Here is a 22,546-nt window from a genome sequence, read left to right on the forward strand (position 1 = left end):
TAGAAGTAAAAAACAAGCCAAAAACAGACCACTTGGCATTTCAGACTCATTTGTTATTTTATTTCCATAATGTTTGTTGATTATGATAATTGATCACTCCAAAATTTCAAAGATATAATTAATTGGTGAAAATAAGTTAGTTGCCTTTTATGTGAAATATTTTRATTAACAAAGAACATTTAAATAAATTACCATAATATTGAAGGTCACACAAATATTAGGTGCAGTTGTGCTCACTGTTGCATAGATACATATTTCTATATAAAGACAGAAGGAGTAAAATTAATTTTATTAAAATGAAAATAATTTATTTCTTCCTTAGGAGTTTAACTTCAAGAATCTTATTCTGCTTGGCCTTTTATCTAAGATTAAATCTAATATCAGTTTAATGTTATATATGGCAATGTAATTTAATCTACTTATTTCAGCAAAGGTGGAGCAACAATTTAATTTGATTTTTCTTCAAATACTGAAACTATTTTTTTCTGTAAAATCAAGCAAATGTGGTAAGAAAGTGACCTACCAAAGGTTAAGTAACACAATAACTCCTGAACTGTATTGTACACAATAACACTATCACATTTTCTTTTCCCTGACACGATTTTCTTATCAAAAGTTGTGGGAATTTGCCCAGTGCTTTCTTGGGCATCTTCAGGCAGAGTAAGCAGATTAATTTGCATTTGCCATTGCCCTGGTGGTAGCTGAGTCATTACTGTTGACAGCTGCAAAGATGTAAGGATTACTTTCTTCTCTCTGTATTGAAATGCAAACAGTTGTTACCGTAGTTTGCATGGAGCTGAACCATCAAGTTAAATAATTTTTTAGAAAGTCTTCTTTCAAGAAACTTAGGAAAAGCATTCGTTTCAGGATTCCTAAATCAAAATGTCCAAATGGTGTATAGTAAAAGCAAAAGACTAGAGACCTTTGTTGTCTAACATATTTTCAATACATATTAAATATTAGACTTTCAAATCAAGAGTAGATTCAATTTCAACTGAAGTTGTGACCTTCTGTAGCTGAAGAAAAAAGTGTTAGGTTGATGACAAGATTAATGATATTTACATGGCAAATGACAGAACTAAAGCTAGAGTACTGATTAAAGATAATTAGTCACTGTAATGCCATTTTGAACCTATGCAAAATTTTATAAAATCAACAAATAGTCAGAATTTGGGTATGTTCTGAATTCATAAGCAGTAACGATATATTTGCAAAGGTAGTGTCATTTGTACTTAGCTGTTTTCTTATGAAAATATTTTTTTYCTGCTCTTTGAGTGTTCCTGAATCCTGCTATGAATTCTGTTATAGTTGTGGAAAGAAAATATTTATTAAAATCACTCTTGTGTAATATGTTCCCTTGAAAAAGCAAAATAAATGGAGTTTTTCATCAACTCTAGAGCTAATGAAACAACATTCTACAGGCATTAGTAACTTGACTTTTATTAAATTTGCTATTCAAGGGACTAGGTCTGATTGAAACTTATTTTCATGGTACCTGTGCTACTTTTTGCTAGGGTGTCTGAAAACTTTCTGTGAGACAGGAAAATTACATGGTCTGCCTAATCTGCTTGACTATATATTACTAAAAATTAATAAGAACATAATTACCTTTGACTCTATAATCACCCTACTAAAAATGTAGAAAATCCTTCCTTAAGTTCAAAAGCAAAGGACTCATCCATAGAAAAACTGAGTTTGTCTGTACCCAGTTTCCACAGGAGGTCAGATTACAAAATAATGAGGAATTTTCAAAAGTACTTTCTGATCTAATTTTCCTTATTGAAATCAAAGAGAATCAACACATAACTAAACATGCAAAGGCTTTGTAACTGTCACAATGAAAGCATTAAAAGTATYAAAATATGCAGAGAGGATTTTAATTGGCAAGCCATTAGTGTTGGAAAAAGATACATTTTCAGTCATGTTAGCCCTTCTGTGAAACACCTCCCTGGCTGTGCTTGCCAACAGATAAACAAAGTATAAAGAGAAGGTGACACCAGCCATTCATAGTTTGTGATGTTTCTGTGTCACTTCAATGTGTGCAAAACCTCTCATTCATACGAAGGAGATTAATGGAAGTCCTAGCTCTGCTGGCCTTTCAAAGAGTTGCTCAGTTATTCTAAAAGWTTTGGATGAAAATGTTTCCGAAACAACACTGGAAACTTTATATGTTAACAAGTAGAAGTGCTCAGACCAAGGAGTTTACAGTGTTTTGGAGGTAAACTGAATCTTCACATGATTCATTACATTCATCATCYTGAATTTTCAAATTCCTCATAGTGCCATAAAAGACATATCTAACTGTTTCTGATCAAGAAAAAAGAAAACACACTAATGCTTCACTAAATAGACATTCTCAGTCTATAACAATGATAAAAGGTGGCAAAGTATTAAAASAAAACTATTAAATTTCATTAATCTTCTACAAATCAGACAGGCTTAACAGCAACAAAAAAAAAAGTAAAGCAGTCCTTAAAATAAAACAAAGCCCTATATCATTTATATTTTGGAGTAAATCTGTTTTGTACAGACGCCAAACAGAATTTACTCAAACTACAAGAAACACCAACACAAATATTTAATGGAAAGAATTCTTAATGCATTGTTAGCTCCTTAGTCTGGAAATTAATGACTCTAGTAACTATATAATTAGAAATGGGAATTTGTGAACATCTTTGTTAACCTTACATTAATTTACAAAATAAGACAATAAAAGAAAATAGAAAGAAAATTTTGCTCCCCAAAATCACTTTTTATAATACATGGAAAATATTGCATCTGTACAAAAAAAAAAAAAAAAAAAAAAAAAAAAAAAANAAAAAAAAAAAAAAAAAAAAAAAAAAAAAAAAAAAAAAAAAAAAAAAAAAAAAAAAAAAAAAAAAAAAAAAAAAAAGGGTCTGTCTCTCTTTTATAGAAGACAGAGTTACAAACCAAAACTCATTATTAACCATTAAGTCAGGAGTATTAAATCACTTAAATTATTACCTTCATCTAAAATATTTTCCTTTCAGTGGAGCTAAACCAACAAAATCATACCTTCCTAGGCTGGGGGGGAAATGTGCATTCTATTTTCAGTTTTCACAGTAATAAGAGATTAGGTAGAAAAACATATCTTCGTATCAGGAGATATGTCACTGCAGCTGTACCTTTCAAAGTCTCTTTAAAGCAGGCTTCCTTGATCTCTGTGAGGAGCAGAGACCTGAGGAAAGTGGTATTGCTATAGGGGCTTGATCTAGCAAGCTCTCTAAGCCTTGCAGTAAGAAGTGCAAAGAGTCAAAAATGCACCACAGAACACTTCAGACAGATTGTGAACTGTTTCTTCATACCAGTAAGCAATTAGATGTCATATTAGAAACACGGTTGGCTCCTGTTCAAGAGAACATTTATGTGCTGAGTTTGAAGTCAGTGAGACTTAAGTATGCCCAGCAGGATTTCCCTGAACAGAGACAGACCCTTAATAAAAAAATGATTCTCAGCGAGAGGAGATTCASAATCTGGTCTTATTGCTTACTAATTTTGTAGGGCAAGAAACTTGCATAAACTGTGGGAAACTAGGACTTTATTAATCATCCAAATTTGCCTCTGGTAAATATTAAAAACTGAGGAGAAATAAATGCTTTTATGGTAAAGGGACAGGTACAATCGAGAATACATACCCTWACAGTGCTTACAGTGACTGTATATATACAAGTGCCACTTTTAGAATTTTTAGCCATTTCTACTGTCAACAGTAAGATGTGTCCTTGATTATGCTGCTGAAAATGGGAGTAAGGGCAGCTGTGCTGAGCAGCCTGTGAAAGAAATGCTTTCAAAGTCTCTGTTGAAAGGRCTGTTTCTCAAAGGCAGCTGCTCAATGCCTCATGATGTATTCAAGGCACAGCCTCGTTGCCTGGCCCATCACTCTGCTGCACCTGCTTCTCTCAGCTCACTTCACCTGAGTAGTTTGTGACAAGAGTAACAAAACGCTGGCTCCAGCATCCTACAGAAAGCTCAGCAATGCTTTCCCTGCTTCCTAAGCTGTACCACTGCAGAGCCAAGCTCCTGGTTATACACTGTATTTGCTCAGAGCATCAGGTACCAGCTATCTGTTTGCCTTCATTTCACTCCTCCCTGCTGCAATTTCTCTTTACGACTAAGCAACTCCTGTGTGAGCAGTGCCTTGCTACTGCTCAGAATTTCAATGCGCTGCCTGAGATCTTTCTTCCCTTGCAAGTCTCAGAGGATGGTATTAATATCCCACTAATTTCGGGTATCTTTACATTTGGCAAAAGTACTACCAGGCAAATTACACGTGTATTGGCAAATGATAACATTTATCATTGAGATCTATTGAAAAGTGTCCACAACATTAATTTGCTGCAGCATCCTGTGCTACCATCATCAAATTTACCTAAGATTAAGTTTAGCCTCCACTTTTAAAATCCTTCCATTTATTCAGGCTGCACAGTGTCCCCTCTGCATGGTGGGTACCAGAGGCTAAAATATTTACCCTGAGGTTTCAAAATTATCAGTAATTTTTATCCTGTCACCTGAGAATTCTTCTTTCATTTTTTGTTGTGTCCAGAATTATTCTACCTTGACCATTTTTTTTAAAACACACTAATTCCAGATGTTTCAAAATAAAAATGATCACATGAAATTAGAACAGCAGAAATTAGAAACTGATAACTCATTGTAAAGAAAGTTTGGAACRTATAGTTTTGCTGTGGTTTTCACTACTTTGATGATTGCAGTSCTCTTTTCTAAATAATCTTGAAGATCTGATCTAAGGAAGTTTTGKTTTTTTTGTTAGAAGGGTCAAATCCTTTAGAGCTGTTTCCTTTGTCTGGTTGTGTTGTTAGTACAACTCGAGCAATTAGAATGCAAAGCTTTAAATGTTAAAAAGTCTTATATTTAGCAAATTCACATTCTTCTAAGAGGAACTTTTCTCCAGGATTAAGTTCAAAAAAACCTCCTTAAAAAAAAAAAAAAAAAAAAAAAGTGTTGTGACATTCAGAAAACGATCACATTGTGCCTTTGAAATTTCCAGGCTCTTTCAGGCTTTAACTGTGGAGGTTCAGGCAAATCTAGTTGATTTTTTCAGCAAGAGATCAAGAAGATTCTCCTAGATCCTTTCAAGAAGTAATACTGGTGCTTTTGTTGGGACTTCAAATTGAAATGTCTGAACCTTCCCGAATATGARGCAAATAACCAATCTTTGCAGCTATTTTTCTGAAACACTTTATAATTTCTTCAGAATGTCATGGCTAATTTACTATGGTATTTTATTGTGTCTTTCAAAGGAAAACTGAAACCTGGGAATTCATGAGAGAAAAAAACAAATAATTAGCAGGTAGTATTTTATTTGGGACTACACAGAGGGCACCAAAAAAGGAAAAANAGATTATTTTTTCACACAAATCTAAGATTTTAGAGGAATCTATGCTACACTTTGTACTCTCCATTGGCTGCTGCTTTTCATCTTTACTTTTGCCAGATATGCCATTGTCACTCTCCAGATGCAGAGCCTTTATTGATAGGGATTCTGTGCTGCCAAGAGAAAAATATACAAAAATAATAGAATTCATACCTCTAGGAAGAAAAACAATCAGCCTGAGGGGTGTTCTTCATGGATGTTTCAGGAACAGTCCTTCTCAAAGTAAGGACACAATTTCTGCTGAGAAGAAAGCYTTTTTTTTTCTTTTCTTTGGTTGCAGGAAGAAAGAATTAAAAATCACTGAAAAAAAAAAGAGGCAGTAGCAGGACTCAGTTATAAAGATAATCCTTTCTCTAGAGAGTCCTTGGTAGTGAGAATAGCTGTTGTAGTGTCTCAGAACAAACAAGATTTTCAGACTTCTAAAATGAGTGCTTTATTTTTCATTATCAAGATTTTCCTCTTATTTTTCTGCAGAATCCTGAGTGTMTATTTCAAAAATTTCCAAGTTTTGTTATTCAGCACTTATTTTGGCTAAACTACAAAACTACAATGGATTGGCCATTCATTTCAGAAATATTTCATTGTGTAATTTGTGAGAACTCAGAGAATCACCCTCAACATTCAGAGGCATCTGGTTGGAACAGGTGTTGCAGAAAATTGTAATCCTACCTTGATTAAAACTGTTGGGTTTTTTTACCACCACCCTCCAGTTATGCATGACAAGTATCCAAACAATAAAATGTATAGAGTAGGAAGTAAAAATCTGAGGTATTGTCAGGAGAAACATCAGGAATGGATTCAAACCTGTGAACCAAAAGGATTTGTTTTTCAGGGACTAAGACTTTCACAAACTGTTCTACTCATGCATTCGCTGAGAAATGCAGGTTTGTTTCCAACAGCTCAGTTTCACTGCTGATTTTCAAAACAGCTTTCATAGAAAAAAAATTAATATGAAATAAAAACTAGTTTAATCAATATTGAACACATTCTAACAGCTGAGTAGGGAGATTAAAGGCTAGTTTTATGCAGTCTAAAGCCTTTCTTTTTTTATCAATGATACAAGCAATAAAACCACTAAGATCAAATATGTAAATAAAGCTTGAATGTTATGACCTTCCCCCAGTCTTAAGGTGCCTAGATACAATGGCTACCTCATCAGTTTGGAACCAACTTAAGTCTTCGTAAAGGAAACTGATTTTAAGACAGTTCAGAGGCCCATTCAGTGAAATCAAATACCTTTCAAAAGCCTCACTCTATTGTCACCAAGAAAAGTTTGGTCTGCGGGCTCTCTGCCTTTGAAGAAGCAGGGATAGCAGTTTCCATGACAAATGATAAGCATTATCTAATGCAAAGTCTTAGGAGTTTCTTTCCTTAGATTAGAAAGGGTAGAGAAATGTGTTACCCACAGAAGCAAGATTTTGCTTCAGCCCATACCCTCCRGCATTAAAACCAAAAACAGATATGAGGCTTTAGCAGCTGCAGACACCCAGAAGCAAGGTCTGCAAGGAGAAATTGTAGCAGCACACAATGGAGATGGAAAAAAAGGGATTTTCTGTTAATGGGCACCGAGACACCCACTCGATGGCCTGAGAGGGAGCCCTGAGAGTTGCTCCTGGAGAGATTCTGATGGGACTCAAGAGGGAAATTTTTCACAAAGACAACAATCAGCCATTGGAATMATCTCCCAAGGAAATGATGAGCTCCCTGACATTGGACACTTTTAAGATTCACAGGGTGAATTAAGACAGGCAGGGTGCTGGGCTTGTCAAGACCATGTTATTAACAAGAAATACTGGAACAAAGGATCCTTGGGGTTCCTTCCAGCCAGACACTCTGTGATTATTAGATAGAAAAAGTAAGATAAAGAGAAGTTTGTTTCCTATGTGATCTACCTTTACTTTTTAAAGAGTCCTCTAATAAATCAGGGAACAACTATGTTTTTTTACTGAAAAACTGCATTTTCCAATTCAGTCACAAAAAATGCAGTAAAAAGTGTAGTGTTCAAAGAGGAAAGCAATCGCTATTTCCATCACCAGAAAAGAATGAACAGGAAAAAGTGGATAGTACAAGTAAAATTGCAAAATTCAGCAAGAAGAATGCATTTTAATACATTTTACAGTTTTATAGCACGTCACAGAATCACAGAATCAGCTAGGTTAAAAAAAAAAAACCTTTGAGATCAAGTCCATCCACAGTCCTTCAGCTACAGTGCTGGATCTTTGTAATGCTGCAGCTTATCCCTCAACCAAACCCATTTACTTTAATTACTTTATTCTTTCAGAAAAGCAGACAAGGCTCAGATGGATTATGGCCTGGTTTTCAATGGTTTCAGGGACTTGCGATTCCAACTGAAATYGTGAGATTTGAATTGTCTTGATGAGTGAAATGAGAACAGAGGTTGAATTACTGTTTCTATCATCTGCCTATAACAGTACCATTGACAGAAAAGAGCCCACCTCACCTGCCCARTCAGGCAAAAGTTAGGCAAAAGTGAGTATAAAGTCTGTATGTGAGTGAGGCTCATCAAATTGTTGGGGTGTTCTCCCTCCTAGCACAAGACAATTATGCAAGATAAACTTCTTGACAATCAATATTTGACCTGTATTTGTAGATTTGACTCTGAGACCTGTGATTATGCCACACCCTTGGCATATTTTCATTTTAATTACATTTATTTATTTATTTATTTATTTATTTATTTATTTATTAGAGGGGTTAACAGCTTTTTTGGCACCATACACAGTAGTTATCCAGATGGTCATCTGTTATAAGGTCAAGAAAAATAAACAAAAGGACTTTTTTGCATTCCTTCCACAAAAGCTAACTGGTGCCAGCATTACTGTCTCTATTTTGATATATTAAAAAAAAAAATCACTATCTATAGCTACATGCATATATTTATATATATATATATATATATGCAGTACTGTAAAATAAGACCCTAAAATTTACTTGAGTTACTTCTGGGGAAGTTCAATTTATCCTGAAATCACAGAATAAATGACAGAATCAAAAAATATTCTGAGTTGCAAAGGATCCCYAAGGATCATCAAGTCCAACTCCTCAGTGAAAGGTTAGTACTGGGGTTGAACCCACAACTCTGGTGTTATTATCAGCCAGCTCTGATCCACTGAACCAGTGCCAGGGTCAATGCAAAAATGTGCTTTTTGTTGCTTGAAAAGCTCTGATCTAATTATGCATTATATTTTGGTGCTGAATAATCCTATTGAACAGAAAAATAAGGTCTTGCACACTTTATTCTACTGAAGTAATTTTCTCATATTATTAACTTCACAAAATGATGTGAAGTTGTACTGATAACAAACTACTCATTCACTCTGACAGAAAGTAGAAATTTTAAAATCACATTACCTATTTGGGCTGTCCAATTTAAAAATYATTAGAATTATGTTCTATCAATGTACAGATAATTTCTTTAATCATGAAGAAGCAGAGAGTACAGAGGAACTTTCTTAATTACTCTTTATCTGGCTACATCAARATCTTAAGAATTATTACTGCCTATACTTGGCCCCATATCCGAGAACCTACTGAAGTAATTATTTTTGAAGAAATAATTATATAATTATTTTGGATCAGAGAAGTAATTTACGAGATGTAAAGTATTCAATTTGCCAGTACTTTAAGAATCTCACTGAAACCAATTCTTTTCTACTCAAAATATGCACTTCCATAAGGAAAGAAAAACAAAAAAAAAAAACAACTTCCTCTCTCCATTTTTCTCAGCTAACAGATGTAGAGAACTGAAAAACTGCTTCTACTGTTGTAAATGTTTATTTTCTAACATGAGGAAAAAGAACTGTACAGAAAACCACTTAATTTAAAATTCATTGTCATATATAATCTACACTTTGSAAAAGGCAGGCTGCCCTCATACGCTGGGTGTTGACCTGGAATCAGAGATGAGTTCTATTAAGTACAGGAAATAAAGCATGTAATTCCATCTCAGCTTAATGTCRTCTATATCCAACACACTCTGATACCATTCTCCTTCATTACCCTCAGCCTCTTTGCTTTCTCCCAACCCTCTCTGCCAGCATTCACATTCTTCGAGACAAAAGACTGAGCTCTTTTAGGAAGCTGATCCAGTGCAAAACTAACCACCAAAAATGAGCCATTAGTACCAAAGAAAGGAAGCTTACAGAAGTAAACTTACGGTAAGTTTTTGATGACTTACCGTAACAACAACATAATGCAGTCAATGTTTAAATTGAGCGGGTTTTGCCATAAGATCCATAAGTGGCAAATCAAAATGTACATGTCCTTCATGTGACTAGTAGCAGAATGGATGTTGCTCAGCATGTGTACAAATACAAAAACACACTTCACTTCTACCCTTTGATTATACTTAAAGTTGCTGATTAAGCACAGAAATTGTGAAATGTGGTCACAGCTATCCTGGTGAACAACTTTCCAGATAAAATAAAGATTACTGACAGTACCACAGTAAAGTCTAAAGTTCTTATTCAGATCTTGAATGTGTCTCCTAAAGAATGGTTCTCAGAATTCAAACTAAAATCCAAACTGATTGAGCAATAGTAAAATTTGCTGGGATTCTCTTCATTGCTTGATTTGCTTGGTATCCAACCTTATCATAAAAGGATTTTCAAAGTTCAGCAAAAAATCTGGTTGACAGCTATATGAAATAGTGCCTATCTTAAAGATAAACTGCTTATCAGTTTTAGGACTGATATTTAATATAGAATATGATCTATTAATCTATTTTCCCCTGTATACATTTTCTAACTTTATTCTGTTGATGAAGCAGTGGAAGCAACTTTATTGCTGCTCTTTGGGTTTCAGTAGGGTTTAGGTTATTTTCAGTACTACATCTTTCAACCTAACTTTCCTCTTTTCCAGAGAACTCGAACTAAGATAGAAAACATATTTTCAAAGTATTTCCTTGCATCTATTTAAGTAAATTCTTTTTTTAAAAATCTACATTGCATGCAGATTAAATTCCAGGTAAAGGGTCTTACACACTTTCTAGTGAGGTATGATTCTAAAATGGAAGCAAAAAGGAGTAACAACAAAAGCTAAAGATTTTCCATTCTAACTGTAAACTGCTTTGAAACTTTATCAACATAAAATATGTTTGTTTRCCTTTAATCTACATTTAAAAACACTGTAAAGAGCAATTAGCAATGGTGTTTACCTTTCCTAAAACAATATGTACTTTTAGATGTATTTTATAAGTATTTTAAGGATTTTTTTTCATCAATTTAGTAACTAATATGTCTCAGGAGCTCTAGTAAAATATTAATGCACACTAAATTTTTAAACATYATTTAGTGACAGCTTCGATAAAAAATATGCTGACCACATTTTCAAATAAGAAACAGCACTTAAATGGGCTTTGCTATTTTCTGCTTATATACTTTTGTACCCAGCAGGTGTTGTTCACATATTTTTACAAACTTGTTCATTATTTACATATAGTGTCCTATGTAATTAAAATGTTGAAAACTTCTATTGCAGAATTTTTTCAAACAACCAAAATGTTCTATGTGCTTATTTTTATGTATTTATTATAGACATGCAATTGAACATAGATGAAAAAACAAAAGAACTCTGTGCTGCTAATGCTAACAGTTTCTCAAAGCTGTTCTCCCTGGAACTGGGATCCATTTTTCAGTTAAAGGCATTATGGTGTTTTCTGCCATGTACAAACATAATGGTCATTGAGTCATTTACATATATGTTATAGCAAGGACCACTGCCTTACTTCAGGACAAATTAAAAAGCCACACAGCAAGTAGATCCGAAAAATACTATTCTCCCTTCGTGGCCTAAGCCCCACCATCAACAGAGATGGTTGTGTATTTTTTTTTTTTTCCCCAAGAGGGACAGAGATACCTGAAAAGTCAGTTCCTCCCAAAAACAGTGCAGTGCTTGTACCACTCACACCAGAGCAAGGACTTTGATCCTACAGCTGGGAAGAAACAGTCACACGAGGCACAAAATGCATCACACCAAACTCTACTTTCACTTGGTCTTTGAACCATGTTTGCCAAGTGCATTCATGGCAAGTATCATTGTCAAGCATTTTGTTTCAAAACTGGAGATATTTCAAGCTTTGAAAATGCATAAACCTGCAAAACACAAAGTCTCCTTTCTCACTGCACTCTCACAGTCTTTCTATTCACTTTCAATACAATAAGACTGTTCAATTTGCTCTATTGAMATCTAGCTACCTCTGATATGTTCCCCTCCCATTTTATACCATAATATCAAATTAACATAGATAAAAGAGATCCAGCTGGTAGTTGTGAAAACTGACAAGTTTTAGATAATGGGCACTCTGRATATCAGACTCGTGCCTAGGCCTTATACACTCTCTTCCTCAATCTCCAAAAAATGGGACTGCAGATCTCAATACCAGTATAATTGCAATTCCTGCCAGAATTGCAAGCCATGAAATTCTCTTCAAAATTCCTGTGAGTTTTAAAATATGTCATTATCCAATCACATTTCCCTTACACAACCCTAAAGGCTTATTTTCTCAGCTTTTGTGATAAGTTAGGCCAGTTGTGAAACAAAGCATGTGAAGGGAATCTTGTCAGGGTAGAAATTCAAATGTGTATCTCTCAAGAGCAAATTCTTATCCCTTGAATTAGGTATGTTCAATTAGATCCATAGATTCCATTTGGTTAAAGTCAGGAGGAACCTTTTTCATCATCTCATCTGACTTAAGATACCTAGCAGAGAGCTCTAAATTTCTCCACTCCACTTTGCACTTCACTGACACCTATCTTCTGCAAAGACTGAGAGCCTTGAACTGAAATCCTCTATAAACACCGAACTCAGCATTCTCTTTACTAGTTTGTTCCAGGAATTAACTTCTCTCTACTCACTTTTAGTTTTAATATATTTGGCATGATGTATTGAAATTTTTTATGATTTCATCATTAAAACAGAGGGTCCTTTGGTATTCATCTTTCTCCCTCCACAGTTACACAATGTAATCATTCCAACTCCCAAAACTCTTCAATATACTACACAGAATTATCACTTTCTATCTCTTCCTGTCAAATATTTTCTTTAATTCTCTGTATTTCTGCTGGTGTCCACTTTGAAATGCAAACACTAGTACTATATAAAGCATTTTAATACAATCTTACCCATCCACAGGGATAAATGTTCCTATCCCTACTCACTAGTCTATATTTACACATTCAATATTATATTATTGCTTTTTGTTATGACTTTATTTTGAGAGCTGTTATSGAATTATTTACCCATTATGAATTGGAACAATTTCTGAACCACTATTTTCTCAGCCACTGCTTTATATTTCTTATGGCTAGATATATAATTTTAGGTATGTTTTTTCAAACWTTTTTCTAGTTTAGTCAATGATTTTTTTCATTTAATTTTGTATGCCATAGATTTTTTATTTCCACATTTGCCATTGAGTGAATCCTTMATTCAGTCAAAGAATTTATCATTGATTTATCTATAGAAACATATTTACATTGAATTTGGAAAGGCAACATTTTTATATCTATTCTTATAGCTAATATAGCTAATTCTTAATCTGTCTAACTTTTCTAGATTTACTAGTACAGTAATAGTGATACTTACCGTAAGAAAAGTGCTCTTTCTCTGGGTCAATGATGAAATTATATGTAAAGCATAATCAAAACCTTCACAGGAGATTTGGAATTGTATCTAGAAAGGTCTTCAGTGCCTACAGCGAGTCATGGAATGAATTAAAAGGGCTGCAATGAAAAACACCTGCTTACCCATATAAGCACAGACGTGCCTAATATTACTTAATTTTAAAGTTTTATTCTCTCTATAAGTTCAGCTTTTGGCACAAGCTTAATATTGTGACAGTATAAGCAGGTGAGTATTTCTTACACCTAAGCCTCCATGAGATGTAGACGTAAGTGTGGATTAACCTCACTGGACTTCGGATGTCTGCTGTGGAGATGTTTTCATCCAAGCTAGTCACTCTGTTTCAAGAACAAAACAGAAATACCTAGAAAAGAGTTTTCCATTTTGCTTCAGAATTCTATATTAGGATGAGAGGTTGTGTTTGATAATGAAGAGTCTGGATGATTCTGTCATAAATGGACATCTACATTTGGTTATGAAGAATCCATCTTTAGCTGCTACATAGCCTAAAATCCTTGAGAGCTGTGATGCAATTCCCATAATCTCAGTATGTTTACCATAGAAGAATGGAAATATTTATTTAAATATCATATTCTCATATCTGCTTTTGATAAAAACTCATAATCTAAAGGATTACACTCACAGAAGCATGTAAAGTTGTTTCAGTCCCATCCTCAGTCTGGCAGAAGGCATATCCCTTCATATTCAAGAAYTTTCCTTCAAAATGAAGGGTGCTGAGAATTGTGATTTCTTTTTCCAGACTTAGATTTCTTGGACAGTAGTTTGGATTTTGATAGTGCCATATACTTCCTCTCTGTTCCCCAGCTCCTGACAGTCAGGGAACTGGACATATGGATATATCCTCATGCAATATAAGATGGCAATGATACATGATGCCTAGTACATGCAAATCTCCAACTTGAAAGTCATTCAAAAAGGTAATTAGAGCTAAACAAAGGAAAAATTTTGTCAATCAAACAGATAAAAATACACACACAAATCCAATTCATCATAGTTCCAACTTAATTGTGCAAGCTGTTAAAACACTTGAAAAATATTGGTAAACTAAACTCCATTTTACTTTTTATAGTCTCTGCTTTGCTGTGCACATGCTTGTTAGTTCATTTACATAGAAATGAGTCTCAGGGACATAAAGCTTTTCATTTTCACTGAATACAACTTACAAGCATTATGCAAGCTAAATTGGAAAGAGAAAGACTTCAGAGATAAAAAGTTTTATAGCTCTGTGATATATTGCAATGGAATTTCAATTAAATCTGGAAATTTCTGTGTGTATGTAAGAGAACGGTGTGTTTCTGCAACAGCTAAACTGACACCTTATTGAAATTATATCTTAACATGAGCAGACCTCTTTGTATGTATAATACATTATTCGCTCTGTACTTTTAGCATTATCAGCATTGAGGTGATCARAGCAGTTGATGGTAAACTTTTAAGCAGTGTATATACACTTCTGCCATCACATGGGTGACTTTTATTCACTGCTGAGTCTGACAGTCATTCTGGTCACCAAACATCTTTGAAGAAATCTGTTTTTTTTTTATCCTTTGGTACAGTCACAAGTGGGGTTCTCAGATAGACATTAATGTTGGTTTGACTCATACCAATATCAGATCTTTTACAATTTAATATTTTTCTAGTGGAAAAACTACTGTTATACAGCAAGCAGTCCATTCAAACATTTGTTCATGTTTCCAGGCCTTCTTTCAGTGTTATTTTGAAATGGAAATTACMTTTTACCCTGAACAATATCTTTCAAATGTAAAGTAAGGTCTAAATTCAAGCAAAAGTTTCTACAGCGTGAGTTTGTATTGAACAAATTCTAACTGAATTAAGTGTAAAGAGAGCATTAATTGCCAATAGAAATGGTACTAAACCATTACCACATAGGAAGATAATGATGGATCAATGCTAGTAAAACTCCATATGACCATAAAGGAAGTTGGAGACAGCTCAGCCCAGAAAGCACTTAACTTTATATTTCTAATTATCCAAATTAACAGGGATGCTCACTGGGTTATTGGAATGAGAAAGGATATACTTACTTAAACTCCTGTGATTTCCAAGCCCAAGTGAGTCATAATTTATTATAGTCAAGAAATGCATATACATTTCTAATAACATTCTAACCTCACTGGTGATACCAAAAGGGTTATTTCATTTTTTCCTATGTCTGTGAACTTTTAACAAAGGAAGCAAGGCATGCAAAATTTTCTTTCCCAGCAAGGACAGTTTGAAGATAAGAAGAAAACATCTGGCTCAAGGATGTAGTGATAGACAAAACAAGGACTGAATCTGGGGACTTGTAGAGAATATTCTAGTAATGGGCAAATTGGGTTATGCATGTAGCAACTTTATATAAGCAAAACACTTGTAAAATCACGTGTGCACTTAAGGTCAGGAGTTAATCCACTGTYTGACCTCAGGCATGAATAAATTATGCCCTTCTTAACACCAAATTAGTGCTAAAGAGCCTTATTCCATTTTTTCAGAGATTTGGTGACACTAGTAGTTTAGATCATGATGTTTACCCTTATATACAAGCATTTATATATTGTTCTGCTTAAGTTAAAGGAACTACTTTTTTGTGGAATTGCTTTTTACAACTCCCACAGAACAAGTTTAATATAGATGGTAGCTTGTTTTGCAGGTCTCAAAATCCAATAAGGACTTCTTTTTTGCCTCTCTTATTCTCTTTTTCCCCTCCATTTTCAGAAAAACAATTTAAGTMTCCTAATCACTTTCAGCACTAAATATATTGGCACAAATTCTCTCAAGTAAAAACAATGTACCATTGATTCTTCTGAATGTTAAAATATTTAAAGGCAAATATTTCCAGTGAGACTTTTTATGAGACATCTACACCAGAATATAACAATTGTTTTAATAGATTTGTATCATCAAATATGCTCAAATATCTGGCTTGAGGCTATGAAACTTCTTAAGGCTATCTCAGTTTAATACCTATTAGTTCAGCTACTGAATTACTTATAATGGAGAGAGAGCAATAAGGTCTCACATTTCAGTAAATGTCCTTTAATTGAAATTAATATTTACAGAGAAATCTTTAGTTTTAACAAACTGCCATATTCCTAATGAAAGAAAGTTGGGGCAATGAGGGAAACAAAATTGTCAAACAGATGTGGTCACAATCTGGGCTCCAAACAGAATGACGCAGTTTCTTCACTGAATAGAATATTAGTCTATCAGGATTTAGAGCAGTCCTAGGGGCAAAAATATAGAGACAATTCCAGCCAGCTCCRGGAAGGACACACCACTCGACAAGGGCAAACCTATCAGAGATAGTGGCAGCGCCTCTTAGGTAGTGTATTTAAGAAAGGAACAAAAACTGCAGAACAGCAGCCAGACAAGAGAGGAGAGAGAATACGTGAAAGGAACAATCTGCAGAGACACAGAGGTCAGTGCAGAAGAGGGGGTAGGAGCTGCACCAGGAACTGGGGAAGAGTCCCCTGCAGCCGCTGGTGCAGACCATGGTGAGTCAGGCTGTGCCCCTGCAGCACATGGAGGTCCATGAGGAWGCAGAGAAGGACCCCATGGAGGGGGGGCAGAGCAGGTGGATGCCAAAAGGAGGCCTCCCTGTGGCCCTGTGGGAAACCCACACTGGAGCAGGCTCCTTGCAGAGCCTGAGGCCCTGTGGAGAGAGGAGCCCACGCTGGASCAGTTTTGCTGGAAGGACTTGTGACCTCCTGGGACACCCATTCTGAAAAAGTCTGCTCCTGAAGGACTGCAGCCCATGTAAGGGACTCACCGTACAGCAGGTTGAAAAAAGATCTAACCCTTGGGAATGACTCAAGTGAAGAAGTTCATGAAGAATCATCTCTGGAGAGAAATTTCACATTGGAACAGAGAAAAAAAATGAGGAGGAAGATSAGGAGACATGACATATGGTGACCCAATCCCCATTCCCCATGCCACTGAGGGGGAAGATGTAGGGATATTGGGAGTGACATTGGTAGTGGATTGTGTTTTAAAATCTGGGGTTATTTCTCATCATCCTACTCTTATTTTGACTGGTAATAAATTAATTTTCCCGAGCTGAGTCTGTTTTGCCTGTGACAGTAATTGGTGAGTGATCTCTCCCTGTCCTTATCTCAATCCATAAGCCTTTTGTCATAATTTTTTCTCTCCCTCTGTCCAGTTGAGGAGAGGAGTGATAGAGAATCTTCGTGGGCACCTGGTCTAGAGCCAAAGTCAACCAATAAGCCAAAGTTTCTTATTTATACAACAAAAAGACATATGAAAAGGACCACCTATAGACACTAACATCAGAAAAATAATGAAATTCAGAGGAAAGATAATTTCATGGATTCATAATTGATTTAAAAGTAGAACAAAAAGATAGAAGCATGCTGTTAATTTTTATACAAAAGAGTTACTGTATCTGCAATTAGTTCTACAGAAATCAATGCTTAAACATCTGTAGCTCAAGTTAGTAAAAACAGAAATTGACTATGAATAGCTGAAGAAGAATCTGACAGCACTGAATAACCAGATAACAAAACAACTTTAACAGAATTAGATAATGTCAACAGTATCTTTCGTACCTTTATAACTTCTGTCTTTTCCTCCATTCATTGTTGTTGTTTAGGAGCTGTCTTTTTCCTTCAGGAAAAACACACTTTTTTCAGGCTAAATGCTTTTAATTAAATTTCAAGCAAAGTAGTGGAAAATGTTTTCCAACAAGCTTCATTCTTTCTCACTTATTCTCCATTTTGATGTAGGTTTGTTGATTTGTTTTTTTTTCCTTTTTATTTCTATGATTCTAGTTTTAATTTGTTATGATGTTTTTAATTTCTATTATAACAACAGAGTCCTTGTAAAGTTTCCTTTGCTTCATTTCCATTTTATGGAATAAATTGTCTTTCTAGACTGAGAAGGTAGTTTAATTTGTGATTTGTTTCTTTCCAACTGCAGGAGGACATGCTAGGAAACTGGTTCAGCCGACATGGGGAAGCTGTGCTCCAGTGTCAGAAGCAAAGGAGAGACACAACTCTAGAGCTTATTGGCTACTCATGGAGCTAAAGAGTTGGGGTCCTTGTCTATATTTCCAAGTATTAAATTGTTTTAACTGATAGCTTTGTTATATTCTCTCTCTGTCTCTCTCTCTCTCTCTCTCTGAGTTTGTCTATTTCTGTAAAAGAACAGAAAGGTTGAAAGACCGTGCCATCACCTTTGATCTGTTGATCTGCCTGTCCATCCCAGCTCCCAGAAGTACGAGGATGTATTTCTGAATTTCCTTGGTTTGAGGAGRACACATAATCCTAGATTCTCCCTTTTGGGTGCCTAAGGCATTCCCTGGAATCCTATGGATGTTTCCAGCAAAACAGAGGTAACATACATCCTATGTTAGGTAATACTCAATGACAATAATATCAGGACAGAAGAGTGATGAGTTTCTAAGTACCTTTATATACCATTTTAGACATCTAGTGGATGTGACCCAGCTGAATCAGAAGTTGCTATTCCTGTTGTCACCTAAAGAAGAAATTTCAAAGGGTATTGGATATATATTGGATTTTCTCTCCTCTAGTATTTAATTATGCAAACAACCCCCTCTGCTGTGTTTTGACTCCTGTCTCCTGACAACAGCAGTTATTAGTCATTCTAGAGCCTGATATTTATTGGGTGTAAATCAGTATAAGGTTTTATTAAGAACATGGTGATATAAACAACCTGAGGTTTTTGCCATCCTTAGGCTATGTCTCAGAGTTGTACTAGAAATAAGAAACAGAAAACAGCAGAGAATCAAAAACCTTAGTGCAAATGAAAGAGACTGAAAAGTGGCTGACTCACTAATAACTTACATCAGTGCATTGATTCAGTCTTTGTGAGTTCTGGAGATATAATCAGTGACTAAAAKGGATTTGTTTTTCTTTAATTTGCACAATATATTTATTATCCTTAAGCCATTCATACAGAGATGCCTTACAGACCCATGTGGTGACTGAAAAGGAAAGACACCAATGTCATTCTTGCATTTTTTTAAATTAAAATTTTCCATATACCGCATGTAAAATATTAACACTTTTTCAGTACACAAGACACGAACACGGTCCTGAACCTGCTGTAACACTTGGAAAGCATTTTAGAAAAGCAGAAAATTTTAATTATTAAAAGGTTACATGGGTGGTTCTGCTCTGTTTGTCCATAACACTCTCAATATGGCATGATTCTCTCTGCATTCTAACACCCAACAACAGCAGCAAACTGCGCTGCTACCGCACTAAACCAGGGTGTTTTCCAGCAGTCAGCTAATTGGAAAATTGTAATAAAGTGTAAAGCATGTATTACAGCTCCATATGATTCCAGCTTATGCCAGCCTTTCCCTTGCTGCTTCCTGATTTGTTGTATTTCTCCTTCCATAGTCACTTGGATTCATAAGCTGATCTCACACATACCAGAATTTTAGTCAGTTTAAACATTCTTTTGGGTGAAATTAACACAGTATTTCATGGCAATCACCTTTCTTTTTATGTGCTTTACTATTAAAATAGTTTCCAGTGATTACAGAATGCCCAATCATAATGCTGAAGGGTTGAATCACACAGCTTATAATTTATAGGAACTACATTATCATGAGGAAAAAAATACTCAGTACTCCACGCTGTTACTGTTACTATGACTGCCCTCACAATAGCTGCTTAGTTGCAATTCTTTACCTCTGAAAGCTTTAAGCTAAGCATTATCATTCCAGCATTCCTTGATGAAGTAAATGAGTATCCAAATGAAGAATCCTCAAGTCACAGCTAAAGAAGTAGTTATCCTTTCATGATAAAATACAGTGACAGCCTTATAGCACTCAGCAGGAATCTATGTAGGCAAAATGCAGAATAACGGAGCAAAATAATGAGGCCAGAGATGAAATTTATCACGAACTGAATTTAATACCTTCCCTGACAGAGAGAGATGAGGCTGTACTTCACCACAGATTACATTCCTTTTTTATGATTTAACTTTGCATTGACTCAGAAGGTGCTACTTACCATGTWACCAAATCTGCTTCCAGCTTCAACTAGTTGTTACTCAGATTTCTAAATTCAAAGTGGAGTACTGAACCTGGCCTTTCTCAGTAATAAAAGCTGAAGAGACTGTAGTATATAGTTATACTGCTGCAGTGGCTTGTTGACTTTACTACTCAACAGCTGAGTCAATTGTTTTCCATATTGTTTTATTTGCTTTGAACTAATCCATCTTGCTTAGATKCAGTAAATATCCTGCTTCATCTAGCCTTTTCCACACTACTACAGAGATCTGTACTTCTAAAAATCAGGTGAAACATTTTTCAACTGCTTACATATTATCTCGAAGAACAGCTTCTCCACCTTTGTTCACATCCTTATCTAATTGAACTGACCTTGAGAGCCCAGACAGGTCGATCTTCTTAATCAAGAATTGGCAAATATTATAAACAACACAGACCCCAAATGTTCTAAATCTATCCCATTGACATCTTATTCACCTTCCTGTACTGAAGAGCACTGGAGCTTGAAAATAGCCCTGAAGAAATTGCACAAATGATAGGAAGCTGGTGTTACTACTACTCATTTTGGCATATTGTATAGAACAATAATATTGATTTGTGTGCCATGATTATGAAAAAAAGGCTGCCTTTTCCTGCAAATGTACTTGAAATTTTTGACGACAGAAGAAAAGACATTTCCTCACTTCTTCTGGAAATACTCCACTGCAACTTTAAAGCAAGCTTAACATCCCCATGCCATGAACATTTTGGTATATTTTGCATTTCCAGTTATGGGGAGGTTTTGCAATAATTTGTTAAGGCAAACATTACCACCAATTTTGAAATAATTGGCAAGAAAATTTGTAAGGCACATGGAAACAGGGTAAGACCAAATCTCATTCAAGTGGCCATTTCATTCAGTTATCTTCCCTGGCCTAACAATCCTGATTTAGGCTGGGTCTATCACAGTCTAATATAATTTTATTGCAATAGTATTTATAGTATTACCATACTGAGAAATCTATAGTACAGAGTAATAAAGAAATACAGAGTGTAATGTAGCTCTTGYTTTTAATAGAGAAACATGATCACCATATAACTCATGGTTTATGCTTTTCCATGTGCACATTTTTATTGCAGGATAGTCTGAAGAGCCATAGACTTAGTGCTTGTTTAATGGAAGCTCAACATGTTTATGCCAATTTTGAATTAAGTTCTCAATTTCCATTTTAAAGCAATTAGCACGCTTTTGTGCTATTCTATTAGTTGAAAAATCAATCAAAGAAGCTTTTCATTATTTTCCTTTTTCTTAAGTCAGAGACATTCACCACAAGGAAACAAAGAGAGGTTCAGTCTCTTTTGTTTTGCCTTTATTACATAGGTTGTTCTTTGTTCATGGCAAACATTTTTTTWTTTTTTTTTTTTAATGGAAAATGGACATGGTTTTGCTCTGAGAAGCAATGAATTCTACTTCCTCAGAGAAAGCCAGTCAATAATTGCTATCTACAAAATGGAAGAATAATACCTCCCATCACACTTTACAGACAATATTAAAAATAATAGCTATGTTTTCCATTAGTTGTTTTTATAATGGAAAAATTATTGCATGTAACCAGAAAATGTCATTTGATTTGAAAGAATTGTTCAACATAGACATGTCACAGTCTCCTTTATCTGATGAATGTCAAAACCAGTAGTGAGTGGCTAGGTTGGACTAAAATACAGTCAATTAATTATGCAGTCACCTAAAACCACAACCATTTTCCATTTTCATAACAGTATATGAACAAAAACAGGTCAGTTTTGGCCAACTCAAATTCTTACCTATGCATCTACTGTCTGGATTTTCCTCTGCTTGTGGCCCTGTGTGGTTTAACCCGGTAGCTGATGCTCTCAGAGAAACTCAGTAGAGTCCATTACAGCGTGTGGGTGGCTGCTGCTTTCTTTTTAAACTTCGTGATTGGCATATACAGTAACAATTTATTGACTAGATGGCACACTGTAAGGAAACTTAATCCCCACTCCCTTTCCATTGCCTAAAGTTTTCCAAATATGTCTCACACCTTAGAGGGCTCTGTTGCATTACAGGAGTACAACAGTGCCTGTTGTCACGGTCTACTCCTCCTGCACTTCTCCTAATCTTTATACTTGAAAATCCCATGTATCTTGCCCATTGTTTCAAAAACAACAGATCTTACCATGTGCCTGAACAATTAACCGCACCAATTCTTTGTGAGGAAGAGTGGAAAGGATCTTTTCTGACCCAGACCATGAGGTCAACTTTATCTGGAATTTTAAGGCGTTCCCTGTCATCAAGCCTACCCATATAGGCACAGTTAACATGGGAAACTCTGAATGTTTTGGATACTTTGTAATGCAGCTCTGAAACACCTAATTCTCCTCCCTTTCTCGGATCCCAGAAGTTGGAAAGTAATTTATAGATTTTTACCATGCAGACTAAACCTCTAAAAGCTATAAACCATTGC

The 22,546-nt window shown here is 35.2% G+C and overlaps 1 long non-coding RNA gene across 1 annotated transcript in view; it reads right to left on the bottom strand.

Annotated features, from left to right (window-relative positions):
- Nucleotides 1–209: 209 nt before the first annotated feature.
- LOC130572101 (uncharacterized) overlaps nucleotides 210–22,546 on the bottom strand; it is a 33,279-nt gene continuing 10,942 nt past the window's right edge. The window contains exons 2-3 of the long non-coding RNA XR_008965440.1: nucleotides 5,570–5,716; nucleotides 210–257 (exon numbers count right to left, since the gene is read on the bottom strand). This is a non-coding gene — a long non-coding RNA (uncharacterized LOC130572101). The remainder of the gene's footprint in view (nucleotides 258–5,569; nucleotides 5,717–22,546) is intronic.

This window comes from Malurus melanocephalus, unplaced genomic scaffold (assembly GCF_030028575.1).
Source record: "Malurus melanocephalus ecotype Western Australia unplaced genomic scaffold, MMel_1.1 scaffold_0, whole genome shotgun sequence".
Classification (NCBI taxonomy): Eukaryota; Metazoa; Chordata; class Aves; order Passeriformes; family Maluridae; genus Malurus; species Malurus melanocephalus.